This window comes from Calonectris borealis, chromosome 8 (genome assembly GCF_964195595.1).
Source record: "Calonectris borealis chromosome 8, bCalBor7.hap1.2, whole genome shotgun sequence".
In the NCBI taxonomy this organism is placed as follows: domain Eukaryota; kingdom Metazoa; phylum Chordata; class Aves; order Procellariiformes; family Procellariidae; genus Calonectris; species Calonectris borealis.
In genome coordinates, this window is record NC_134319.1 from 5,365,680 (window position 1) to 5,386,918 (window position 21,239).

Below are 21,239 nucleotides of genomic sequence, written 5' to 3' on the forward strand. Positions count from 1 at the left end.
TAGCAAATTCTAGTTTTGTTTACTGCTACTGTTTAATTTCAGCAGATTTTCCCATGAACTCTACTTTCTCCAAAGCAAGTCACGCTCGTGTCTTCACCGGAGATTATGTACCAAGCACAAATGTGGACAGCGATATGCAGGACTGGAGCATGCATTACTACAGATCTGAAGTTAATATAAGGGCATGAGGCTGAGGAAGCTGCACGCTTCCATTTTCTCATCCAGTATGCACCCTTGCATATTTGTGTTCCTGGTCACACTCCTGTAGCCGTGAGTTTTACAGTGCTCTTTCTCCCTCATCAGCAGGCCAGATGGATCTAGTCTTGCTTACCACCCACTCCTGAGCTGTATTATTTATTGACATTTGTCAGTCCCAAGCACTTGTATTTCAATAGAAGGTAACTATTCAGTTGAATGCTATAGATCTTTTGTAATCCATTATCTATTTAATCAAATTTGGATTCTATTCCTTGCTAAAGACCATGTCTACGATGTATTTGAAGTCCAGAGGGAACATGCTTGCATGTTCAACAGCCTTGCTTTTTAAACAACATGGATTTTTCCCTGCTCTGAAAGCTGACAAACATCTTGGTATTCTTGTTCATATTTATTTTTATGTTGAGGAAACAAACTTCATTGTAAAGGGAGATACACTTAGGCAGATGTTAATGAGAAACGAAGGAATCAGAAAGGAATGGGTTATTTAGCTTAACAATAACTTGGATTTCTTCTTATTCTGTACGTAACGTTGATTCCGTGTAACTGCTGTTTTTGTAAGTTTTGCTAGAGGTTGGCATACAGATTCAGTCTTTGATGCACAATATATATGAAAGTAAGCCTTTCAAAAGTTGCAATAGTGCGTGCTTAGCATCTAAAACTGGAAGTTGGCCCTCATATTGGGTTGAAGGCGTGCCATTGTAGTCTCTGATTTGTTGAGTGTTACCCTGATTCAGAGAAATACCACCTTAGCCAGAGGAACCACATATCTGAAAAACTGTCATATCTTCTATGTATATGCTGCATAGTCCCAAAATAAGCCTTAAGCATATGACAACCATCAGTCTTTTAAAAATGCCATTTGTTAACAATCTTTGAAATTATCCTGTTTTTGTGGCAGTGGATGAGGATTCCAAAACTGGGTTGTATAGGTTCTGTCTTGGTTCTGTCATAATTTCCTATTGAATATGAATAAGAAAGCACAGAATAAAAAGTGACATAGACATTTAGGAATCTGAATTGAGCAGTTTTCTAATATAAACAAATAGTACGTATTTGAGATGTTTTGTTAAACCTCTGTGTTTTGTCTCAGGCTAACGTTATAATCTCTTTCAAGTGAAGGATTGTCTTTTTAGATAAACAGCAAAACCCCTTTAGAAATGAAGCCCTGATCTAGTTGACACCTATAAATTTATTACAAAATAAAAATACTTTAAACATCCTTCATTTAAATTGTTATTTGAAGATTTATATTATTGCATTGAGTTGCTATGGTGGCACTTGCAATTTACATTTCTGCCTGGAAAGCTTAAAGAAAAAGATACGAATACCAAACGTCAGAAAGTAATGATTTGTCAAGTTTGGAAATGTACTACAGAAATATCAACTTAGGCAAATACGTTTGGATGAACGCTGGCATGCTGCCTAGAGCTGAGGTTTCCAGACTTGTGGAAACCTTCACTGTGCAGAGTGCGTGGGGATTGGGAGCTCCAGGGTCCAGCTCCTTGCTGGACAAAGAGAAAATTGACATCCCAGGAGCTAGTTTCACCTGTATGTTAGCTTCATGGTGTGTTGTAGGAGTCCCAGAAGCACAGAGATCTTGTATTTGAACTGCAGGTGTGAGCCCTGGCGGTTGTTTACCGTTGAGCCACATACATGGAAGTCTTGAATTCATAAGCATGTGAAGCAGCCTCACATAATTCCTCGGTCCTTGGCTGCAGTGTACTCCACAGCCTGAAGGGTGGAGGAGCTTTGGGAGTGGTCCCATCAGTGTCAGTTCCACTTCCATCACGAAGGAGCAGTGGCAAAACAGTCAATAATCAGCAGCTGTTGAAGAGGGATTATATCTGGGTTTGGAAATGCTGATGTTGGTTCTGAAATGGCAAAAGGGAATGTCTGTGCTTTGGTACCCGTGAGCTAGACTGAGAGGCTGACCACTCAGAAACAGAACGGGAGGGTAAAAGGAAAGGTCAGAAATGTAGACAGTAAAGGCAAAGAAATGTACGAGTTACTATTTAAACAATAGATTTAAAATTAAAAGGAAAATGATTAAGATCTGATTTCATAGTTTCAAAGACAGTATTGCATAACAGTGGGCTCAACTAAGTTGAAAGTGGGCTAAGGAAGTTTCAAAGGAAAGTGTTGGGAATCTTTTCTAATGCCTAACAGAAATAACACATTAAATCTTACTTGAAAATGCCTTGTTCAGCTAGTGCTCGTAATACCATGCTGAGCACATTTTTCAGGATGAGTCTGAGGTTAAGAAAAACACCTACTGAATAACTAGTAAGTGTACTTCAGCACTTGAGTTTCCCTCAGAGGTCTTCCATCCAATTACTGACCAGATCCAGTGATATTTAACTTATCAGATCTGACAAGAGCTGGACCCAAGGTAGAATGACTGCTTAAACATTTATTTGTGTCAATGACACGTTTAAAACTCTCTGCTCTGTCTAAATATTTAAAGGAAAATATAAAGAGGAAAATGTAATGTGACATAAGAGGAAATGAAAAACAACCTTACTTGTTGAGGACATTCACTACACACAATTGCTGTCTTCTGAATAGCTGTTATTTTGGCAGAAATTGAGGGGAATGCAGTCCTAAATATCATGTTTGTCTGTCTCTCTTTAACAAAAATGATTTTTACAATGGCAAGTGGATCTTTTGCTGTCAAAATCACGGAATATGACAACAGCCAAGATCTTTAGGAACCTCTGAGTCTGAAGGTTTTGATTGTAAAGCCAACATATATACTTAGTAAAAAGAAGTTGCAGCATTGTCCAAATTAGAGAGCTTAAATGTGTCAACTGCTCATTAAAGTAGACTACATCTTAAGAACAAGCTGCAATAAGCTTTCTTCTTGGAGAAGCAGAGAGTTTAAAATTTTCAAACCCCCTTTTACACTCTAATCCAGAATAAAGCCTAACTTCAGAATTCTGAATAAAGCAGATATACATTTTCCATAGTGGGTACCCTTTTCTGTCAGTTTACATGTGTTTAAACTAGTGTGAGTACTTTCCAAAGTAATAAAGAACATGTGGGTTTTCAGTATATAAGGGATGCTGAAAATTTTCTTCATCTGTGAACTTTTCCTAGAAAGGAGCTTATTAAATTCAGAGATTTCTCTATGTGGATCATCAGTGATGTCTGGGGGGGATGAGAGAACAATGGAACTCAGAATGCGTGCATGTATCATGCTCTTAGCAACACGTTCTCTGTTGGAACCTGACAATGTTTGCAAAAGCGAACCCACTCTAAATTAGTTTGCAGTTAATTGGCTGTGAAGGGAAACACACCTTGCCAAAAAGGATTTGAAATATGAAGCAGTTTGGATTTGTGAAGAAGTTGATCACTGTGCTTGAAGAATCACAGACTCTTTCATGGGCATCTGGGAAATAATGTGGTTCATAATCTCCAGTGCTTTCACAAATTGCATTATTTGGCAAGATGGGCATCTACTTGCTGCCATCTACTTGAAGATTGATTTTAGAGGGGCAATCTTAGAATGTATGTTGGAGCTATTCCTTTGCAGTTGAGGAAAGAGATTTCATTAGGGTTAGTTCAATAATGTTTTGAACATGTGGTGGAGAATAACGAGCTAGCAGACACAACAATAAGATCTTTCTTTCCTCCTGGGACTGAAAATGGAATGAATGGTCACATGTAACAATGGTTAGTGTCCATGTAGTGTAACACATCCTTGCATGTCTTTGTGGTCTTTCCAATATTAGTGGAGAAAGTCTCATAGTAGGCCTGTGAAATAGGCATGGTAGAGGTGGACATAAAAAAAGTATAGGTTGACTTATCCAAGGTCACACAACCAGTCAGTGACAGGGCTGGGATTTGAACCAAGCTCCTGAACCCTTTTCGCATGTCTGACTACAAGATTGTGCAATCTTTGCTGAGGTGCATGAAAGGAAGAGTTCCTTCTGTGACCGAGCCGTAATACAGTAGGAGCTCCATTGTCAGAAACCAGTGATGAGTGTCTGGAACTTTCAAGACTTAACTTCATTTTTAGTATTTCCATGTGCTGGTTTTTAATAGATATCTGGGACTTTTCAGGATAATACATGTTTCACCAGATTGCACTGTGTGGTCAAGAGTTATCATAACCTCTTCCTGATGTGCCACTGCCAGAAGATAGAGGGGCTTCTCATTTTCCGTGAAGGAACACCACAATTTTTCTACACAGATATTTTTGACGAGCAAGAGTAGTGTTCAGCAACATATTCCGTTCAGTCACCTCAGCTGAGCAGGTCTAAGTAGGTAAGAAAATATCCCTAATAGATCTTTAGTGAAATGAGAGCACTGAGTTTCTTCCCATTTGAGAAAACAGAGGATGAATACCAAATCATGATGAATTCTGCTGAATGGCTAAGGAGCTAACTGTGTGGCTACAATGGTAAGAGATGGGCTACCATAGCTACTGATAATGCAGCAGGTATTATTTTCAGTCAGTGCCTAATTGCCTTAGAGGAACGTATTAAACTGAAACCACTATTGTGTGAGGAACTATTCACGTAGAGTATCTCCAGAGTGATCAAGATGATCCTGCTGTGGGCTACAATATAGATCAGTAAACGTGAACAGTGGTTTTGTGAGGAAGCTGACATTTTTGAAAGCTCAGTTGGCAAGGGATGGGTCTGCACATTGTTCTGTATTTTAGTAAGATGTTAATAGCAGAAATAATGGATGATTCTCTTTTCAAATATTTTAATACCCACTCCAAAAATCACACTTGAATCAAGTAAAGCGTAACAAGTATCTTTCACTTCTAGATTCTTTGAAAGCACCATCTAAAGCTCCTTCTCAAACATCTCTCAAAATTTCTCTGTAACATTGTTTGGTAGCCCTTTATAATCAGCACAGCTTGAGTTACATGAATTAGTTTAATGAAAATAAGACCTATATTCCATCTCAGAGAATGTCCAGTTCTCATGAATGCTAATGGCTGTTACACATGTGCACTGACAATAACCTTACAGGGTTTATGGCCTAGTGATTTACCATTTATACAGGATGATACTAGTTTTACAGCGTGCATACTGTCTTAGCATTTCACGTGAGAAACACATAGGCTCGCAGCTGGACAAAACTCAGTGAATTAAACAGAAGAAAACTTTCTTCTCCTTGGCCAATAGAATGCTAAAAATTTGCATTACCAGAGCAGATTTTAGGAAGGGAAGCTCTGGAGATCCATCTTTCAGCAAATGGTCCTCGTTTGGGTCTGCTCTGAAAGGAAACTAGCTCCATTCTTAGCTTGTATGCTTAACCAGGGTTAGCTGATGCTGATTAACTTGCCTATGAGGTGAAACCGGGAAGTTTTTTGACTACCCTTTTCCTAGGGAGTCAGAAAACTTGACTGTGAATTATTAGTGAATTCACTGTCAATAATTATCCTGTGAATTATCTCTTATTTCCACGTAAACATTTTTGCTCTGTGAGGTACTTCTTACAGCAGTTTACTAGCAACTGCAGTTCTTACTGTAAATTGGGTAGTATAACAAATTACTTAAAATCCAGGTGTCCAGGTATCAGTAGTGGATATTTTAATTGTTATTTTGAGGCAATTCTGTAAACAATTTATGCAGTGCTCTTGGTTGTAACATTGAATTCATCCCTATCTCAGCTAATGTGTACTGGAACACTTAAATAGTTTATGATCATTGTCCTGTTAGCTCAAATCTAATCAAGAAGATGATACTACTTTCCTTTCAGTTATTTTAGCAAGCACTAAGGGACTGAGTGCTGCAGAGATAACTATTCAACGCATTGGAAAAATAGTTTAGAGAACTACTTTTTTAGGTTCCTATCTTCAGCTCCTCCAGCTGGGCAGTGGTTAGTGGAAATGACATCTTTGGCCTACAGTTCTTAATATATAACTCTTAATGGTTTATCACTTAATCTGTGATGGTATAGTACGTCATCAAAAAGGAGAATACAGCAATGTTAGGTTTAAGTAAGCTTTACAGATAAAGACAAAAGAAGGCTATGCCGACCATCACACCAAACTTCTTGCTCCTTTGCTTCTTGGTCATGTTTTTCACTAGAAAGGAGGAACTGTGACCATACAGATGTTCTCATGTGAGAATTTGTGTTGCAAAGTTATGGCCTGAAAAAATACTTTACATTAAAACAGAGCAGATTGCTTATGGCAACTCCTGCATAATGAAGGAACACAATGAAGAACCGCAGTTCATATTGCTCTTCAGGTCTGTTCTGTTTTCATAGTTCTTTTTAAAAGTAGAAAATTGCATAGTATAATTACAAGTTCATTTGCATTCATATTACAAGCTGTGAGCTAGTACACTCTTTTATATTTAAAAAATAGTTAGCAAGTGTGACTTGCATCCATGAATTTCAGAAATGGGAATGAGGTTTACACTTACTCAAAGTTCCTTCTCTTCTTAGTCAACACGTAGCACCCTTCCTATAAACTGCAGGACCTCGGGGAGGCCAGCAATATGGTAAATGCAACCCATTTTATAGTGTAATGGGCAAGGGTGTAGAGCAGTTCATTTACTGTTTCCCCAACAAAAAAATATGCTTTTTGGGAACTGAGGATCACCAACATTTTATTGGACTTAATTCTTACTGACAAGCATAGTCACATGTCATCTAGAGGATGCTATCTATCATTTCCTAATGGAAAGGTGACTTCTGTTAATTTATTTTTTCTTAAGTTCTTTGTCTTCCTGAGATGGCGAGATTCTCACCAAGAGGAAATATTGCTGCAATTAAGTTTACTACTGGGACTTAATTTTTTTTATCCACATCAGAATAAGTGGATTCAATTGATAATCCCGCCTTTCATTTCTGTAATAAGTGGAATTGAAGAAAACAGGTCTATAGTAAAAGTCTCCATTCCATCAACTACTTCTATAAATGTGGTATGACTTTTGAAGTGCATTTTTGTTACGTCGTAAAGGTTATTAGATGACTTTATCTTTTATGCTTAATACCTAATGTGCTATGGAAAGAATAATTGAGGAAGATGAAACTGAAAATGAGAATGTTATCGGATCTCTGCACGCATTTTCAATCAGTCTGTCTGCTCAGTCTTTCCCTCCGCTCTTGAATGGGCGCTCCCTGCCCTGTTAAGCGTGTTGCCACATTGGTTCAGATCTTCTGCCTGTCAGTTGGAGGTAAAATAACCTGTAAACATCTTTCTACCTTGTGAGCATCTTGGTGATCACTCCTTGACTGTCATCTCGAAGAGTGCGCATCAGCAGTTAGATATTTGCATGCCCGGCATAATATCTCGCTCGTAATTTCTGATCAGATCGGATACTCTGTAATGGTTTGAGCCCTCTTCCCTGTCAGCCGAAGGAGACGCTGCCACTCAGACCCGGGAAGCGAATCAGGTCTATCTGGAGGCTGCAAAAAGCTTTTCTTTTAGTCATTTACCTCAGTTAGCTCGAGCAGAGCAGCTTTTATGCCTTGATTGGAGATAATACTAGTGAAATAGCAATAACCTCGCAAATGTACTTCTCTTCTGTATGTAAATCCTTTCAGGAAGTGCATGACAGCCTCTGTTTTCTATGGGTCTCCGTTTGTAAAGAAGCTGTTATCACAGAATAAGTTTAATGGGTCGTGAATTTTGTGTTGAAAGGCGAGTCTCTCCATGACTTCTGATCTGCCTGCAATAGACCTATTGGCTCGGCAGCAAGTGCATTAGGCTAAATATGCTTCCTCCATTGACTCTGAAGGTAACAGCCCTAAATGCCTCATTAAATTTTCATGGGTGACTGAGAGAAGCCATGAGAAAAACACCACGCTAGCAGCGGTGTGACGGCGGGGCCCCCCGAAGCCCCCCCTCCCCCGGCGTGCGCCACACGGGCCGTGGGCCACCAGCTCCCGAGGGGGGCCGGGGGGCAGCCCGGCCACGGCCGCTCCTGCGCGGGCACGGAGCCCCGCGGCTGTGAGGAAGGGCCGGGGGCAAGGTGGGGTGCGGTGGGGGGCGGGGACCGTGTTCGCGGCGCCGTGGCCGGGTTTCACGCGTGGGCAGGGGCCCGCGGGCCGCTCTCCCGCCCTGACTGACTGATCGCCCTCCCTGCGCTCCTCCACCCCCGCGAAGCCCCTTTTACCGACACCCCTAGATGACCGCTGCCCGGGCCGCGGCGGGAGCCGGGCGGCTGTGAGGGGCCGCGCGGCGCTGAGGGGAGTTGGGCGGCGGGGCCGCCAGCCGCTCCCTCACACGAGGGCTGCCCCGGAGGCGAGTGACAGGTTGGGGGCGAGCGGGCGCGTCGTCCTCCCCCCGCCCTGAGCGGGGAGAGCCCAGCCAGCCCCCCGCCCAACCCGCCCCGGCCGTCCCCCTTCTCCCTGCCCAGCTGCACCAACGGCGCCGAGACCCCCAGCCCAGGGAGAGGAGGAGGAGACCGACCCCTCATCAGCAGCTTTCCTCCGCCACACACCTCCCCTTTTCCCCTCCCTCTGGCCTCAGCGCCGCACTGGCGGAGGCCGGAGAGGGCAGGCGACGCGGGAAGGCGGCTCTCCCAGCATGGACGAGCCATGTGTATCCTAAGGAATAACAGCAGCTGCTGCGCCCACGATGGGGAGCAGAGGAATGCGAGGAGGAGAGGGCTCGCTGGGGCAGGTGAGGGCGCCGGCTCCCGTCTCCCTTCGGCGGCCGGGGCGGGGGGGGTGCCCGGTCTCGGGGCGGGCGCGGCGGCGGGGGGGTGCCCTGGTGGCGGGGTGCGTTGCTCCCTCGTGTGAGGGGGGAGCCCCTCTCCCCGCAGTAGCAGGGGAGGGCAGCTGCTCTCCGGAGGAAGTTTTTTTTGCCCTCCCTCCCCGCCGCGCTCTCCCGTCACCCGGGGGGGGGGGAAAGGGCTGAAATCTCCTGCGAGTCGCGGAAACTTGCCGGTTTGGGGGGGAGCGGGGTGCGCGGCTTTCCCTCTCCCAGCCGAGTCGGGGGGGCAGAGGCGGCTTCTCTTCCCCCCCGCCCGGACGCACCGTCCCTTGGAGGGGGGGGCAAGAAAAAAATCAAGGAGGGACCCGCAGACGCAATTTCCACCGCCGCGACCCCCCGGCCACGAGAGCCGCGCCGTGCCGGGGCGGGTTCCCGGGGCTGCTCCGCGGGCTGGGCGTGCAGCCGCTCCGCGCCGCTCTCCCCAGCTTCAGCCGCTGCTGCCCGCCAGCTGGAAGCGCCGATTACACCTTCGCTCGGGGCTGTGCCCCGCTTCCCTCAGCGCGGCGCGGGGGGGAGGCGCCCCCCGCCGCCTGCCAGGGCCGCGGCGCCGCCGGGCAGCGGGCCCGGCCCCCGGGCAGGGAGCCCGGCGGCGGCTCGGCTGCGCCGTCGCTGCCTTCCCCGGGAAGGTGCAGCAGGGGCGGGGGACGCCGCGCTGAGGAGCGGCGGGGAAATGGCGCCTGGAGCTGAGGGGCCGCTGGCCCGGGGACGAGCTCGCCCTCCCGAGCCGGGGAGCTCCTCGGCGGCGCGGTGCCTGGGCCAGAGACCCTCCTCGGGAGCCGCCGTCTGGTCCTCGGGAAGGAGCCCCCAGGCCCTCGCCCTCCAGCGGTGTGCGGTCGGGGAAGTGGGAGTGAAGTGAAGAGTTGTGTATCGGGTGTTGTGGGTTCATGTACCTCGCCTTGACGGCCCTTACTTTGGAAAAAACAACAAACAAGACAAAAACCCTGATCTGAATGTTTTGGGTGCTTTTTTGTGTTTGTGCACGGCCACCGAGTCACCAGGAACGTCTTAACAGACACCCTTGAATTAGTTAAAGTTCAAAATGCATTGCTTCTCGGCTGCCGTCTGCGGGAAGGTGCGCGCACGGGCTTGCTGCCAGTCTGGGACAGGACAGTCGTGACAGATCCTACAAGGACTGGCAGGACAAGCACGGGACTGTAAACTCTCTGGGAGCCAGAGCCACCGCTTTCTTTTGTGTTTTGCAGGGTGTTTCACACCATGGGAGCTCATATGCATGACCGGCACATTTGAAATGTCTCTATGAATGGTAAAGTAGTGAGGTGGGGAACTGGGACCAGTATTCATCTGAACAGTAAATGACAAAGCTTGTTTCTGGTTTGGACAGTCGTGGAGCTTGTAGATGAATGCGAAGTTTTTCATTTCCCTATGAACTTCGGTTTTATTGTACATTTCAAACCTGTTAAGGTAATTTTTAGGTCTTTCCCCAAAGTAGTTTTAAAAGCAAAGTCCTTGGAACTCTTTGCCATTTGTCTAAATTCTGAATGCATGTCTGAAGCATTTAATCATGTTTATTGTTTTCAACCACTCAAACGGAATAAAAATTACTTATCGTTGATGAAGCTTATCTTGCAAGCTGTTTCACAGTATGTTTCCGTTGCAAGACACAGCACTGTATTAAACTACTGGTTGTATTGTGTATTGTTCTTTCATTCTCCACCCTCACCCCCCCATAATGCCAGTATCAATCTGTTCCTTACTACTATACTCAAAAATAATGGAAGAGCAAGTTTTCACTAGTTAGTTTGATATTTTTACTCGTATTTGAGATTTATATATTTCATATTTGCTCTTAAGCTATTTTTCATTGAGTGTGCTAAAGGCAGCTGATATATTAAAAAAGAAATTAAGGCACAAAGCTAAAAGGCACTTTCAAACTCTTGAAATGAAACTGTAGATGGAATCAGTGCTGGATTCACAGTCGTTTATTTCTTTAGCCACATACGTAACAGCTTCCTGAAACATGAGATTCCTTGCCCCTTTGTCATTACCACTTTGTGTCATTACACTTTTAAAATGCACTATTCACATTGGTCTAGAAGTTCAGATTTGTTGTTTGGAGTGTTTTGATACAGATGCTGATCTTGGACTATACCTCATAGGTGATTTTGCTGCATTTTAACAGTATCTTAGCACAGTGATGGAGGACACCATCATGTTTTCTTGTAGGATTACCTTTGGGACTTTAGTGACTGCACACATCAGTGGTTTCATCTTAGGAGGATTGAAATTGATTTTCTTCTTTTTCTTTTTTTTTAGCTCAGCTAGTAAAAGACCCTGTGTATGTCCTTTGACCCGTGGCCTCACATGATGAAGTGACACCAGTAGTGGAGGATGTAGACTTGAAGTAGCTGCTACTAGGGCTTCAAAAGTAGAGGTACCAGGATGAACACATTGTCCTGTGGTCAGCCTGCTTGGTTCTTTGGGCAAGGCAGAGTTTTTTAAATATACGTTGGAAGACCCCTGCTTATACGTATCAAAATAATTTTAAACATGAACCTCGTGATTATTTTTTAATACTTTTGAGAGGCCCTTGCTCAAGCAAAACACAGGAAGATTGACCTTTCCTTCTCATCCATAACGGGCACGTTTTCTTTTAAATATTTTAGATTTCAAATTTTGCAAGGTAGTTGTGTTGAATTTAGCAACAGCCAAGCTACCCAGTTAAATATTGGTTAGGTGGGAGAACCTCTATTTTTACAATTGTGTTTACATTTTAAAGTGATAGCAAATACTAGTAAAGAGGACCAAGATTTTCTAGACTTTATAGTTCAAATTAACTTTCCCAGTCAATATTTAGTCAAGGTCTTGATGGTTAAAGTTAACTGTCCAAGTCAATGTTTAGTCAAGGTAATGACTTGGTTTTTATAAACACTACCCAAGCAATCTTGTAAAATTAATCAGAGTTGCTGGATCACAGTACGTTTGCTCAGCCAATTACTTAGGAATAAAAGTACGTTATTACTTGGTCTCTCATATGTCCTATACTACTTGGTATTAATTCAGCGGTGCTTGCCTTCAGCCCTTCTGTGGCTTCATTCTTACAGTACTAGTTCTATCTTTAAAGCATTTATCTGCCCAACGGATTTGTGAGATAAAATGTCATGTACTGTCCTGTTTTTATGGGTAGGAAGCTGAGGTGCAGAGATGCCAGGTGCTAGTTCCCAAAAGGAAGTGTAAAGCCTTGGAACGTGTAGTGCAGCAGCAGCGGTGTTTACGTATGTAGTTCCAAGAAGGTCTTTCAGGAGCCTGAACTGGGCACCCAGCTCCTCATACAGTCTGCAGGAAGAGGTGGGTACTTCTGATACAGCAATTGTTGGATAAAATACGAAAACAGCCTTGGTGTCTGGGACAAAAATGATGAAATTGAGTATGTTGACATTGGTACTTAGAGTGCAAGATTGAAGCACATTGTGATCTGGGAAAGAATTGGGAATCTTTATTGCAGTTCTTCCTTTCTTGGGGTTGAACCAGGATCTTCATTCTTCCAGGTTGTCACTTAAGTCTCTTAAATTGACACTAAAATCACAGTCCGAACTTTAGTTGTGCCAGTGTTTTCTTCTTTCTTTTTTTTTTTTTGTTTTTTTAATTGTACCGCTTGCAAATGCATTCCATGCAATTACATGGGTATTAGAGTAGATATTCATTAGGATTTTACTAATCTCAACCTCAAGTGCTGTTCCGCAAATTTGCCAGCCTTTATAAAGGAGTGCTTGACTTCATCAGCTGCACTGTTTTATTATGAGTATTTTGATACAGTAGAATGAAAAGCATATATTCTAAACCAAGTAATTAGATTTAAACATTTTCATTTTCATACTTTGACTTGTCACATAGAGAACCTGCAACTCCTGTATTTTGCCCTTAACACTAGTTTTTGCTCAGTCTAGCTACAGCAAAATTACATTTCATGGTGGTGGTTTAAGAATTTCATCCATGAATCAATCTTCCATTTCTGTTTAAAGGCAGCAGAATTGTCACAACTTAGAAAAAGTGAGTAAACCCAAAACTGTGAGTTACAGGAAAGCTACCATGTTACCGTGTGCAATCTCGTATGTGTATCTTATCTTACACAGCTGTCAAACGCATTTTCAAGTGTTTATAAGGTATAAGCAGTGTTCATTGGTTTTAACTGTGCAGTGTGAAACTTCCCATTCTCCTCTTTGGAAAGAGCTTTCAATTGTTTAAGCAACAAACGTTGTAGAACTTGTGTAAAAACAGTTGTAGTGAAAAGTCCTTATCTTTTCAGCGGTTCAGTCACACACACAAATCCTCTGTCAGCATCTGCTAGTGTGAGCCTTGCTGGTTACAGTGGGGTCTGCGCAACCTCTTTGCAGTGGTGGATCTGCTTCAAGATGTATGCCATTTTGAAGAAGCAGATCAGAGAGACACCTCCCAGCTTTTGTCTTTTAATCAGTATATTCCTTTTGAGGAGTTAGAGTGAAGCTCATACCCTGGGATGACCAGCCGAGTGTCTGTGCAGGTGCAGAGGCTGTAGGCTGTCATGTCCCCAGCTGTGGGGGAAGCAGCTATCCAAGACCTAGCTCTTTAGACTCAGCTGCATGTCCTAACGAGATCCATCCCCGGTGGAGCAACAGGACTGCTGAGGGGCTACTTGTCACATCTTGCTCTCGCTCAGTCCTCTTCTAGTTGTCATGGTCTTATGGCCCTTGGAGGCATGAAGATTTACTTTAGTTGCTTATAGAATCAGAAAGGGTGATAGCTGTGGGTAAGCTTTTAAAAATGCAGTGTCCCTGAGCACGAGAATCCTGCTGGCAAGCAGGCTCAGGGCAGAGTTCCCAGCCCGTAATCCTTTGCACTTTATATGGATAGTGCTTCTCCTGTCATTCCATTACTGTTGGTTTAATGAGGATGCATAAATTGTTACTTTTCTTAAGGATATATACAACGTAAAAAAATTGGGCAGTGTAATGCCTAAGCACACAAAAGCACTTGCTGGTTTTTTCTGTGTTTTATTTTGTGTATCTCTGTGTATGGATACATGAATGTATGTGTTATATATATGCAAAGATTTATGAACTGCTTTTTTATTATATAAAGATTTCTCGGGTCTCCAGATATTGTCAAGCGGTTACACTGAGAGATTCCCCTCCCCGCCCCCCCAAGTAGTGATTACTCTTGTGGGTAGAAGAACATCAGTTTCTTGAGAGTCTTTGCAATTCCCCAAGCCTGAAGGCAAATGAATAGAAATTTAGTAGACCACCTAGTTCTTGACACAGAATTCTCCAAAGAGGAGTCTGACCTAATTTATATTGTATTGAATCAAATAATCCTATCATGCATGTGTGCTTGCCGTTTTGTTTTCTTTTAGCAGACATACTGCTGTCTTGCAGAAACTTCAGATTTAGATGTTAGGCAATGTCCCTGTGGTTTCAGGAGGCGCTTTTCCTCAGTGAGTAGTTACCGGAAAGTAACATTTAGAGGACACTTGTGAAAAGGCAGATAATCAAGACGTAATACTAAGGCTGCTGGAATTATTCATACCTGAATGTGAGTATATCATTGTTTAGTGCTGAGTCCTCTAATCAAGAGTCCTCTACTACAAAGTCCTCCCATTATTACTAAAGATGGAGCTGGAATCTCCCCAAAATGCTTTTTGTAGCAAAAAGCAGTATAAATATCTTTGTCATCAGTGTGATAGTGATACTGGCAGGTGTGCTTTGGTGTGGGTGATTGCTGCATTTTGTCTTTGCAGGGTTGCTGATGATAAGTGGTACTGAACGTATTTGTTGGGGCCAGCATGCTTTGAAGCTAACTGGGAGCTGATTAGCATCCAGGCACTGCAGTTGTGGCCTCTTAAAGCAGTTGCTGGTGTGCAAATCCCTTTTCTGATGTTACTCTCTAGGTAGTAGGACCCATCAGTCTGTCTATGTTAGGTCCCAAGATGCGCTCTGAAGCTTATCAATTGGTCTACTTATGTTCATGTCTTGGAAAAGAATTTTTTAAACCTGCACAGTTTTATTCTTGGAAAGCTTAGGAAAGTTGTGGGTCTGCAGAAGTTGAAGATCATAGCAACAGTTACCTGAAAACAGTTCTTTGCTTTTAGAGTGGATAGGTATCTCAGCTGCAGGACTCTTAGGCTTATTCTGTGTCATTCAAGGAGATTTTGCTTAATTTGTTTTGACGAGAGTTGCTTTTTTGCTTAAAAGTGTCTCTCTTCTCTTTTAAAATGTAGTGTTTAAAACCTTTTGGCTTTCCAGTGAGAGATTGTTTTCGCCTCCACTTTCATTTTAGGACAGCTGAGCATAAACACCCCTTTAGCACGAGTGAGTGATTGGCGAGTTAATATGTTTTGACAGTCACTGGGTGACTCTTCTTGTTTTAGGTCTCTGCAAAATAAGAAAGGTCTTACTTCTTTTCCAGCTGTGGAACAAATTGTATGAGGTTACACTTTTCTTGGACTGTGTGTGGTCAACACGAGAGAGAGAACAGAATAATGCGCTGTATAGTGTTCTTAGCCCATCTAAATGATATTTGAAACAAAAAGAGGTTCTTCAACAGATACTTTCCTAATTCCCACAGTGTCACATTGCTACAGTTTTTCTTCTGGCTATCTTTAAGTTTCACAACGTACTTAACTAGGAAGAAAATCCACAGTCTGAAGACGATCGATTACAAAACTTTAAAATAATTTTTTAAAAAATGGAAAAAATATGCATACTGAAAAATAATAGGTATTAAGAATATCAGTTGATACAACTTTTAAATAGTACTAAATGATTTGAAATGGACACTTTCCAGTAAGTGCAAGAAGTTTCAAAGTTGCAGTGCCTTCTGCAGTGTTACTATATTCAAGTCATAGAAAATTTCTTTTTTATTGTATCTGGTCATCTGGTTTCATACCTGTACTCATACCAATTGCCGTTGGTTAAAAATTGACTCACTAATGCACAGCATAAAGTAGCTTCTTAAACATATGGCTGTCTTAGTTGTACCTACCAAAAATAATTTTGTTGTCAATTGAAATGTTTAAATGAGATTATCACATTTAGAATTTGGAAATGCAAAGTCTTTCAGTATGCCTATTTGAAAATTAAGAACTCTAATTACTGGGAATCCAAATGATGCAATACACATTTCTTATTTTTCTTTTACATAACTGTCTTCTAACCTACTGACAGATTGGTTACTTAAAGAGTAGCAGGCATCATATTGGTCGTTTCTCAACCTAAAGGATTAGAAATTTTTTTTCAGTACTTGAAGTAACGGAGGGAAAAAATCTGAGTGATCTCTGTACACCATACAAAAAAACCCGTTTAATTTCCATTCCGAATTTCTTGAGATGCAGCTCTTAATGAACTACGCTAAAACGGCAAAGAAAAAGAGCACTTCAACTTGCTTAACCTTCATTGGATTTATTCAGGTGCCTCAAGTAGTTCCTGAGATCAAGCCAGAATGAAGAGATCCAAGCCGGCAGGATTCAGTGCTCATGCAGAAGCAGACAGTTAGTAATTTGGCAGCGTTTCCAGGACCTGTCAGTCTCTGCCTGGAGACTGGCCATAACAGTTCAATTGGCATGTGCTTTTTGCCAGATTAACATGTAGTAGGTCACTTGAATTCTCCCCTTATTGAGTTCATACCTTTCCTTTAATTCTCTCTCACAGTAATCTGTCAGTATTGATGAGAGGAAAGAAAAACTTCCTCTGTGTTTTGGATGGTGGGTATTTTTAACAGGTAGTTAGTGTAAAGAATTTCAGTTTTATCCTCTCTTTGATTTCCTTGTATAACCTTTGCCAATCAAATAATTTTTAACATACCGTATTTTGCTTGTGGCTATGGTGGTGTAGGAGACTCTGCTTCCTTGATCTTTGCTAGCTCTTGAAGTTAACGGTGATGGGCTGCTAGCGCACTGATAGCTTGGACTTCAGTGCATTGCTGCAATAAAGGATTCAGGGCTGAAATTTCCAACTAGCTGCATGATTAAGCCAAGCATAAAGGTAATTAGGAAAAAACCAAAATACTTTTAAACTTTAATGCAGGCCAGCTGATACTCATTTTGTATGTTATTTAGTTCATCAACAGTCAATGCAGTGAATATTTTATTAATATTTCAATTTTCCTTTTCATTCCTTTATGTAACAAAATACACAGTTAAGTTAGTTTTATTGTTACTGCCTTTTATGTCAGTTTTCTTTCAAGGTCTGAGGCGTATTAGCAAATTCAAACCTTTTAATGGCAAGATTAAATGACCTGTTAGGTGTTCATGTCTTAACTGTAGCAGCTATACCACCACTAATATCAAGGGTCTTTCCAGTAGGTGGGGTTTTCCCCCCCCTCTTTTAACATAATGAAGGTTTTCCAATGCTAGGATTTTTTTTCCTAAATGTGCATACATTTTAAAATTTGGTCAGTGTGCCACAGTAACACAGGCAGTATCATCTGAAAATGTTAAGGCCCCTGTTTATTGTTTTAAAACATCTGGTAGTTGATTGCAATAAAGACTTCCCTTTTAAATACGCTGTAATTAATACAAAACAAATCAACAGGAAGTGCTACTTTACACAGCATGTTGGCAGTTTGCTCAAGTTTAAAAACAGTAAAAAAATGTCAGTGAGTTTAATAAAGATTATTTTATGAAATTTTTTTTTGTGGCTGCTGAAGTAATCAAATCTCAGATTGTGGCTTCAGGTCAGTTTTCCACCTAGCATCCCTGTGTGACAGTTTTCATATATTCAGCCCCATTTTTCTTCCTTCTGAAAACAAGAGAAATAAAACGTTTGAGAAGTCCTAAAGAGGATAACAAATTGAATTGACCACTTACTGTTCCTGGCACTCAAATTTTATGATCCTTACCTCCCTAGTGATAGAGCAAGCTATTCAAAAGCACTGTGTGAGAGTTACAGCTGATGAAATTTGGTAAAGTTCTTTCAAATCAGAAGAACTACACTGATTTACATCAAATGAGGGCTTGTCCGCTGTTGCTATGATACGTTTGTAGCAAATGCTAATTGATTTTGGTGCATACAGATCTTCAGAGAAAAGTGAGAATTGTTATTGAGTGAATCCCACTGTGCCAAGCTTCAGTTTCTGGATTTCAGTGCGGGATGATCCTGGAGAGGACATGAAATCCTCTTTATGCTGTGAAACGACAGTAGGAAAACAAGTCTGCCACAGCCACAAAACTGGAATGAGACTTCAGCACTCCCGGTTTTGCGCTTGACAAAGAACAGAAAGTGATTTTCATAAAGGAGCTTTCTGTTCACAGCTCCGTTTTTTGTGGCAGGACTGTTGATCCAACAAGCTACTTACATGTGGTTGTCCCTTTTGAATGTAGCATTTCTTGTGTTTCATTCTTGCATAATTTGTTCTGCTGGGCTCTTGGATAAGGTGAAGAGATGGCAGAGAGAGGACTTTCTGTGGCATGATTCTGTCACTCACTGTTCTTTGTAGAAGAAGCCTAGTTCATTAGCTTAGACAAGATGCCCAGTCCTGACAGTTAAAATTTAGGTGAGAATAATCCTATTCTCAGTTATTGAACTCTGGTTGCCTTGCTTTTTCCAGACAGCAGAAATCCAGGGGAGCGGTTCATGTGCATCAAACTTCAAAATATTGCTCAAGCCTGTGTAGAGAACTAACGCTGTTCTTTATTGCAAAGATCATCTTTAGTTCAAGGAACAGATTGCAAATGACCCAGAAACATCGTGGGTGGCTGATTCTGCTAATCAGTATTTTTAGACGGAACTTTTTGGTGGAGATGGGAAGTCGTACACTACAGAGAAGGAAAAGAGTACAGGTAGATGCAATTTGTTTTGTGGATACAACAGCACAAGAATAAATTGTCTTGATGAATAGTGTTGATTTTCTTCTTTGTGGCTGGAAGTGTGTGCATAATTTGCATGTAGACAATGAGTAAAGCAGCTATAATATCAATTGTAATGTCTGTAATGGACTACCTCTGAGATTTTTTTTTCCCTTATTTTGGTGGACTATGCTGTACTATCTTTGGCTGTTTCACAGTGATGATTTATTTATTTATTTATTAAAGAGAAGTACTGTTATGTTGAACGATAGTGAATGTGTTTCATTTTCATATGTGGACATACATTTTCATGAGAGAGACTAACATTATATTTTGCCAAGACTGTCTAGGGTTTGATTTGTTAGAAGAAACAGGCATCAAGAAACCACCAGGAATTGTGCTGGTTTCTAAGAAATTAGGGTACGTACGGTTTCTTCTACAAAAAACTTTCAGGAGATCAGTGTAGGGTTACTGTTGTGTATTCAAACAATACGGAAGAACCAAACAGACTGGAACCAAGATCTCTGAGGATTTCTTCGCATTTCAGACATACATGTTGCAGGTGTTAGGTAAAAAGAGCAACTTAATCTTAAGTTATAATCAACAAGAATAGTAGTAGTTTGTAATAACTCTCTAGTTCTCACATTAATAAAATGTGAAAAAGTTCACCTAGAGTTACAGAAGATTGTTATAAGGTTTTGGTCACTGCTGATGTACTTCTGTTGTACTGCATCCTTAACAGTTTAGTATCACTGCATGAGATAAGATGCAGACGTGATGACATAGTGTATATTCATCTTGTTAAGTCCTTATGAGAGTCCTAATTGTTCCAGCAATTACTTCCTGTAAGAAGTTGGCTACACTGGATGCATTAGGGAGAGCACAGTGCTAAATAGAATGAATTGTGTCTTCAGGTGTACTTTAGCTTGTACTTTAGTTGCAAGAAGTGGAGAAAATCTTGTCTGCCTGTCTGGAAAGTATGGGGGATGATGTCTGGAGGAACAGTTCCAGTGCTTGACAATTAATAATAGCACTTTCAAGAGAAGCTTTTAGCAGAAGAGAAGCACACAGGTTACAGAGCAGTACAGAGAACAATGTATTTTTTGTGCTGTTTCTAATATGTTGAGATCAAACAAATAATTAATAGGAGGACAATTTATAAGGATGATGCAAGTAGAAGAGTAAAGTTCTTCTAAATATTAATCTATTGCCTATATTCTTTATTGTTGTAATAAAAGCTTGAGAAGTATACATGGGAGACTGAAATGCCTTGCAACTTGTAGTAGAGTTGACAGAGTGCTTTTTTAAAACAAATTTCCTTCAAATGAAAAATGCTGGTGTAATGTTTTGGTGAGATGCTAGTAACAACTTGTAGTGATTCTTAATGCATCTCTGTGCAGTGATGTGAGAGGGAAGCTTCTTAATCACGGTGCAGCAACTCAGTGTGTCTGCAGTGCTCTGAAAAGAGCTTGGAGCTAGAGGAGTTAGGGTCACTCATTCCGAGGAGCAAATACTGTGTCAGTGACTACTACAGCGAGAAGGTCTAACTTACCTGTGGAATATTGAACTAGGCACAGGAGAACTGAATGCTTGCGAGTGTAGGAGTCTGGTTGTGGTATGCAGCTGTTTTGCCTGAATGAATCAAGGATGTTTGTTCTCGCCACTTCTTTAAAGATTATTTTAAAGCTTATGAAAAAGATTTAATATATATTATATATGTAATATATGTATTAGGTATAAGATAAGATCTATAAGATATATAAAAAGCTTTTCTATAAAAGTAGGCACCACTAACAGGGTCTGTCGTACTGTTTCAGGACCATACACCACACTTACGAAGAGAAACTCTTGAGTTTTGGCAGCCAGAAAACAGTCTTATTGCCCCTTCCACCTCCAATCTCACATGCCAAAGGTTACCTTTTTACAGCTAAAGAAGCCTATTACATTTCCTTGTTATAGCCTTAGAAGCTGTGCTACAGTGTATCTAATATTATTTCAAAAATATAATTTGAAAAACAGATTAGGAAAGAGTCACAGTACAGAAAAGAAACAGTTGTTATTATAGGTATAATGTATTATTACCCAGGACCTCCCTTTATCGTCACTGAATAATTGTATATTTAACTAGTAACTTGTGAAACAGTGTAATGGTCTGTTAATAAACTGGAGTGGGACACCTTTTAATTGTTGGTGTTTTCAAAGGTGTTATCTGCTGGCCTAAGTCTTAAGAGCATGTGTATGTGTAGATGAATATGTTATGTATTCTTTTTTTGAACAGTTCAGTCTTTTTGTAGTACAAAGGCTTACATATTTCTAGCATTCAAAAACCTGACATAATAACTCTGAATCCCCTCCTGTGATAATTCTGATTGATCACTGATGCTTTTAAGACACTAATACAACCTGTAGAAAAATTCTTAGCATATGAGAGAAATGTATCTTGCTTATTTTGAAGAAGTGAAGTTCACGTATGTTCACAAAGATTTGTAAAACAGTTCCTTGTAAATCTTTGCAACGATTGTAAGTCAGACAATGCATTGTAATGGAGACTTCAGC

The 21,239-nt window shown here is 41.4% G+C and overlaps 1 protein-coding gene across 3 annotated transcripts in view; it reads left to right on the forward strand.

Moving 5' to 3' along the window:
- The window catches only part of DAB1 (DAB adaptor protein 1), a 472,530-nt gene that overhangs the window by 297,967 nt on the left and 153,324 nt on the right, over positions 1-21,239 (forward strand). Inside the window, exon 1 of one of the 3 annotated variants that reach the window (XM_075155690.1) lies at positions 8,667-8,815. The exons of 1 other annotated variant lie outside the window; for it this stretch is intronic. The gene's annotated coding sequence lies outside the window, so the exon portion shown is untranslated. Of the gene's footprint in view, positions 1-8,666; positions 8,816-21,239 lie in introns of those variants that run through there. One more of the 3 variants, XM_075155692.1, reaches the window with a different exon arrangement.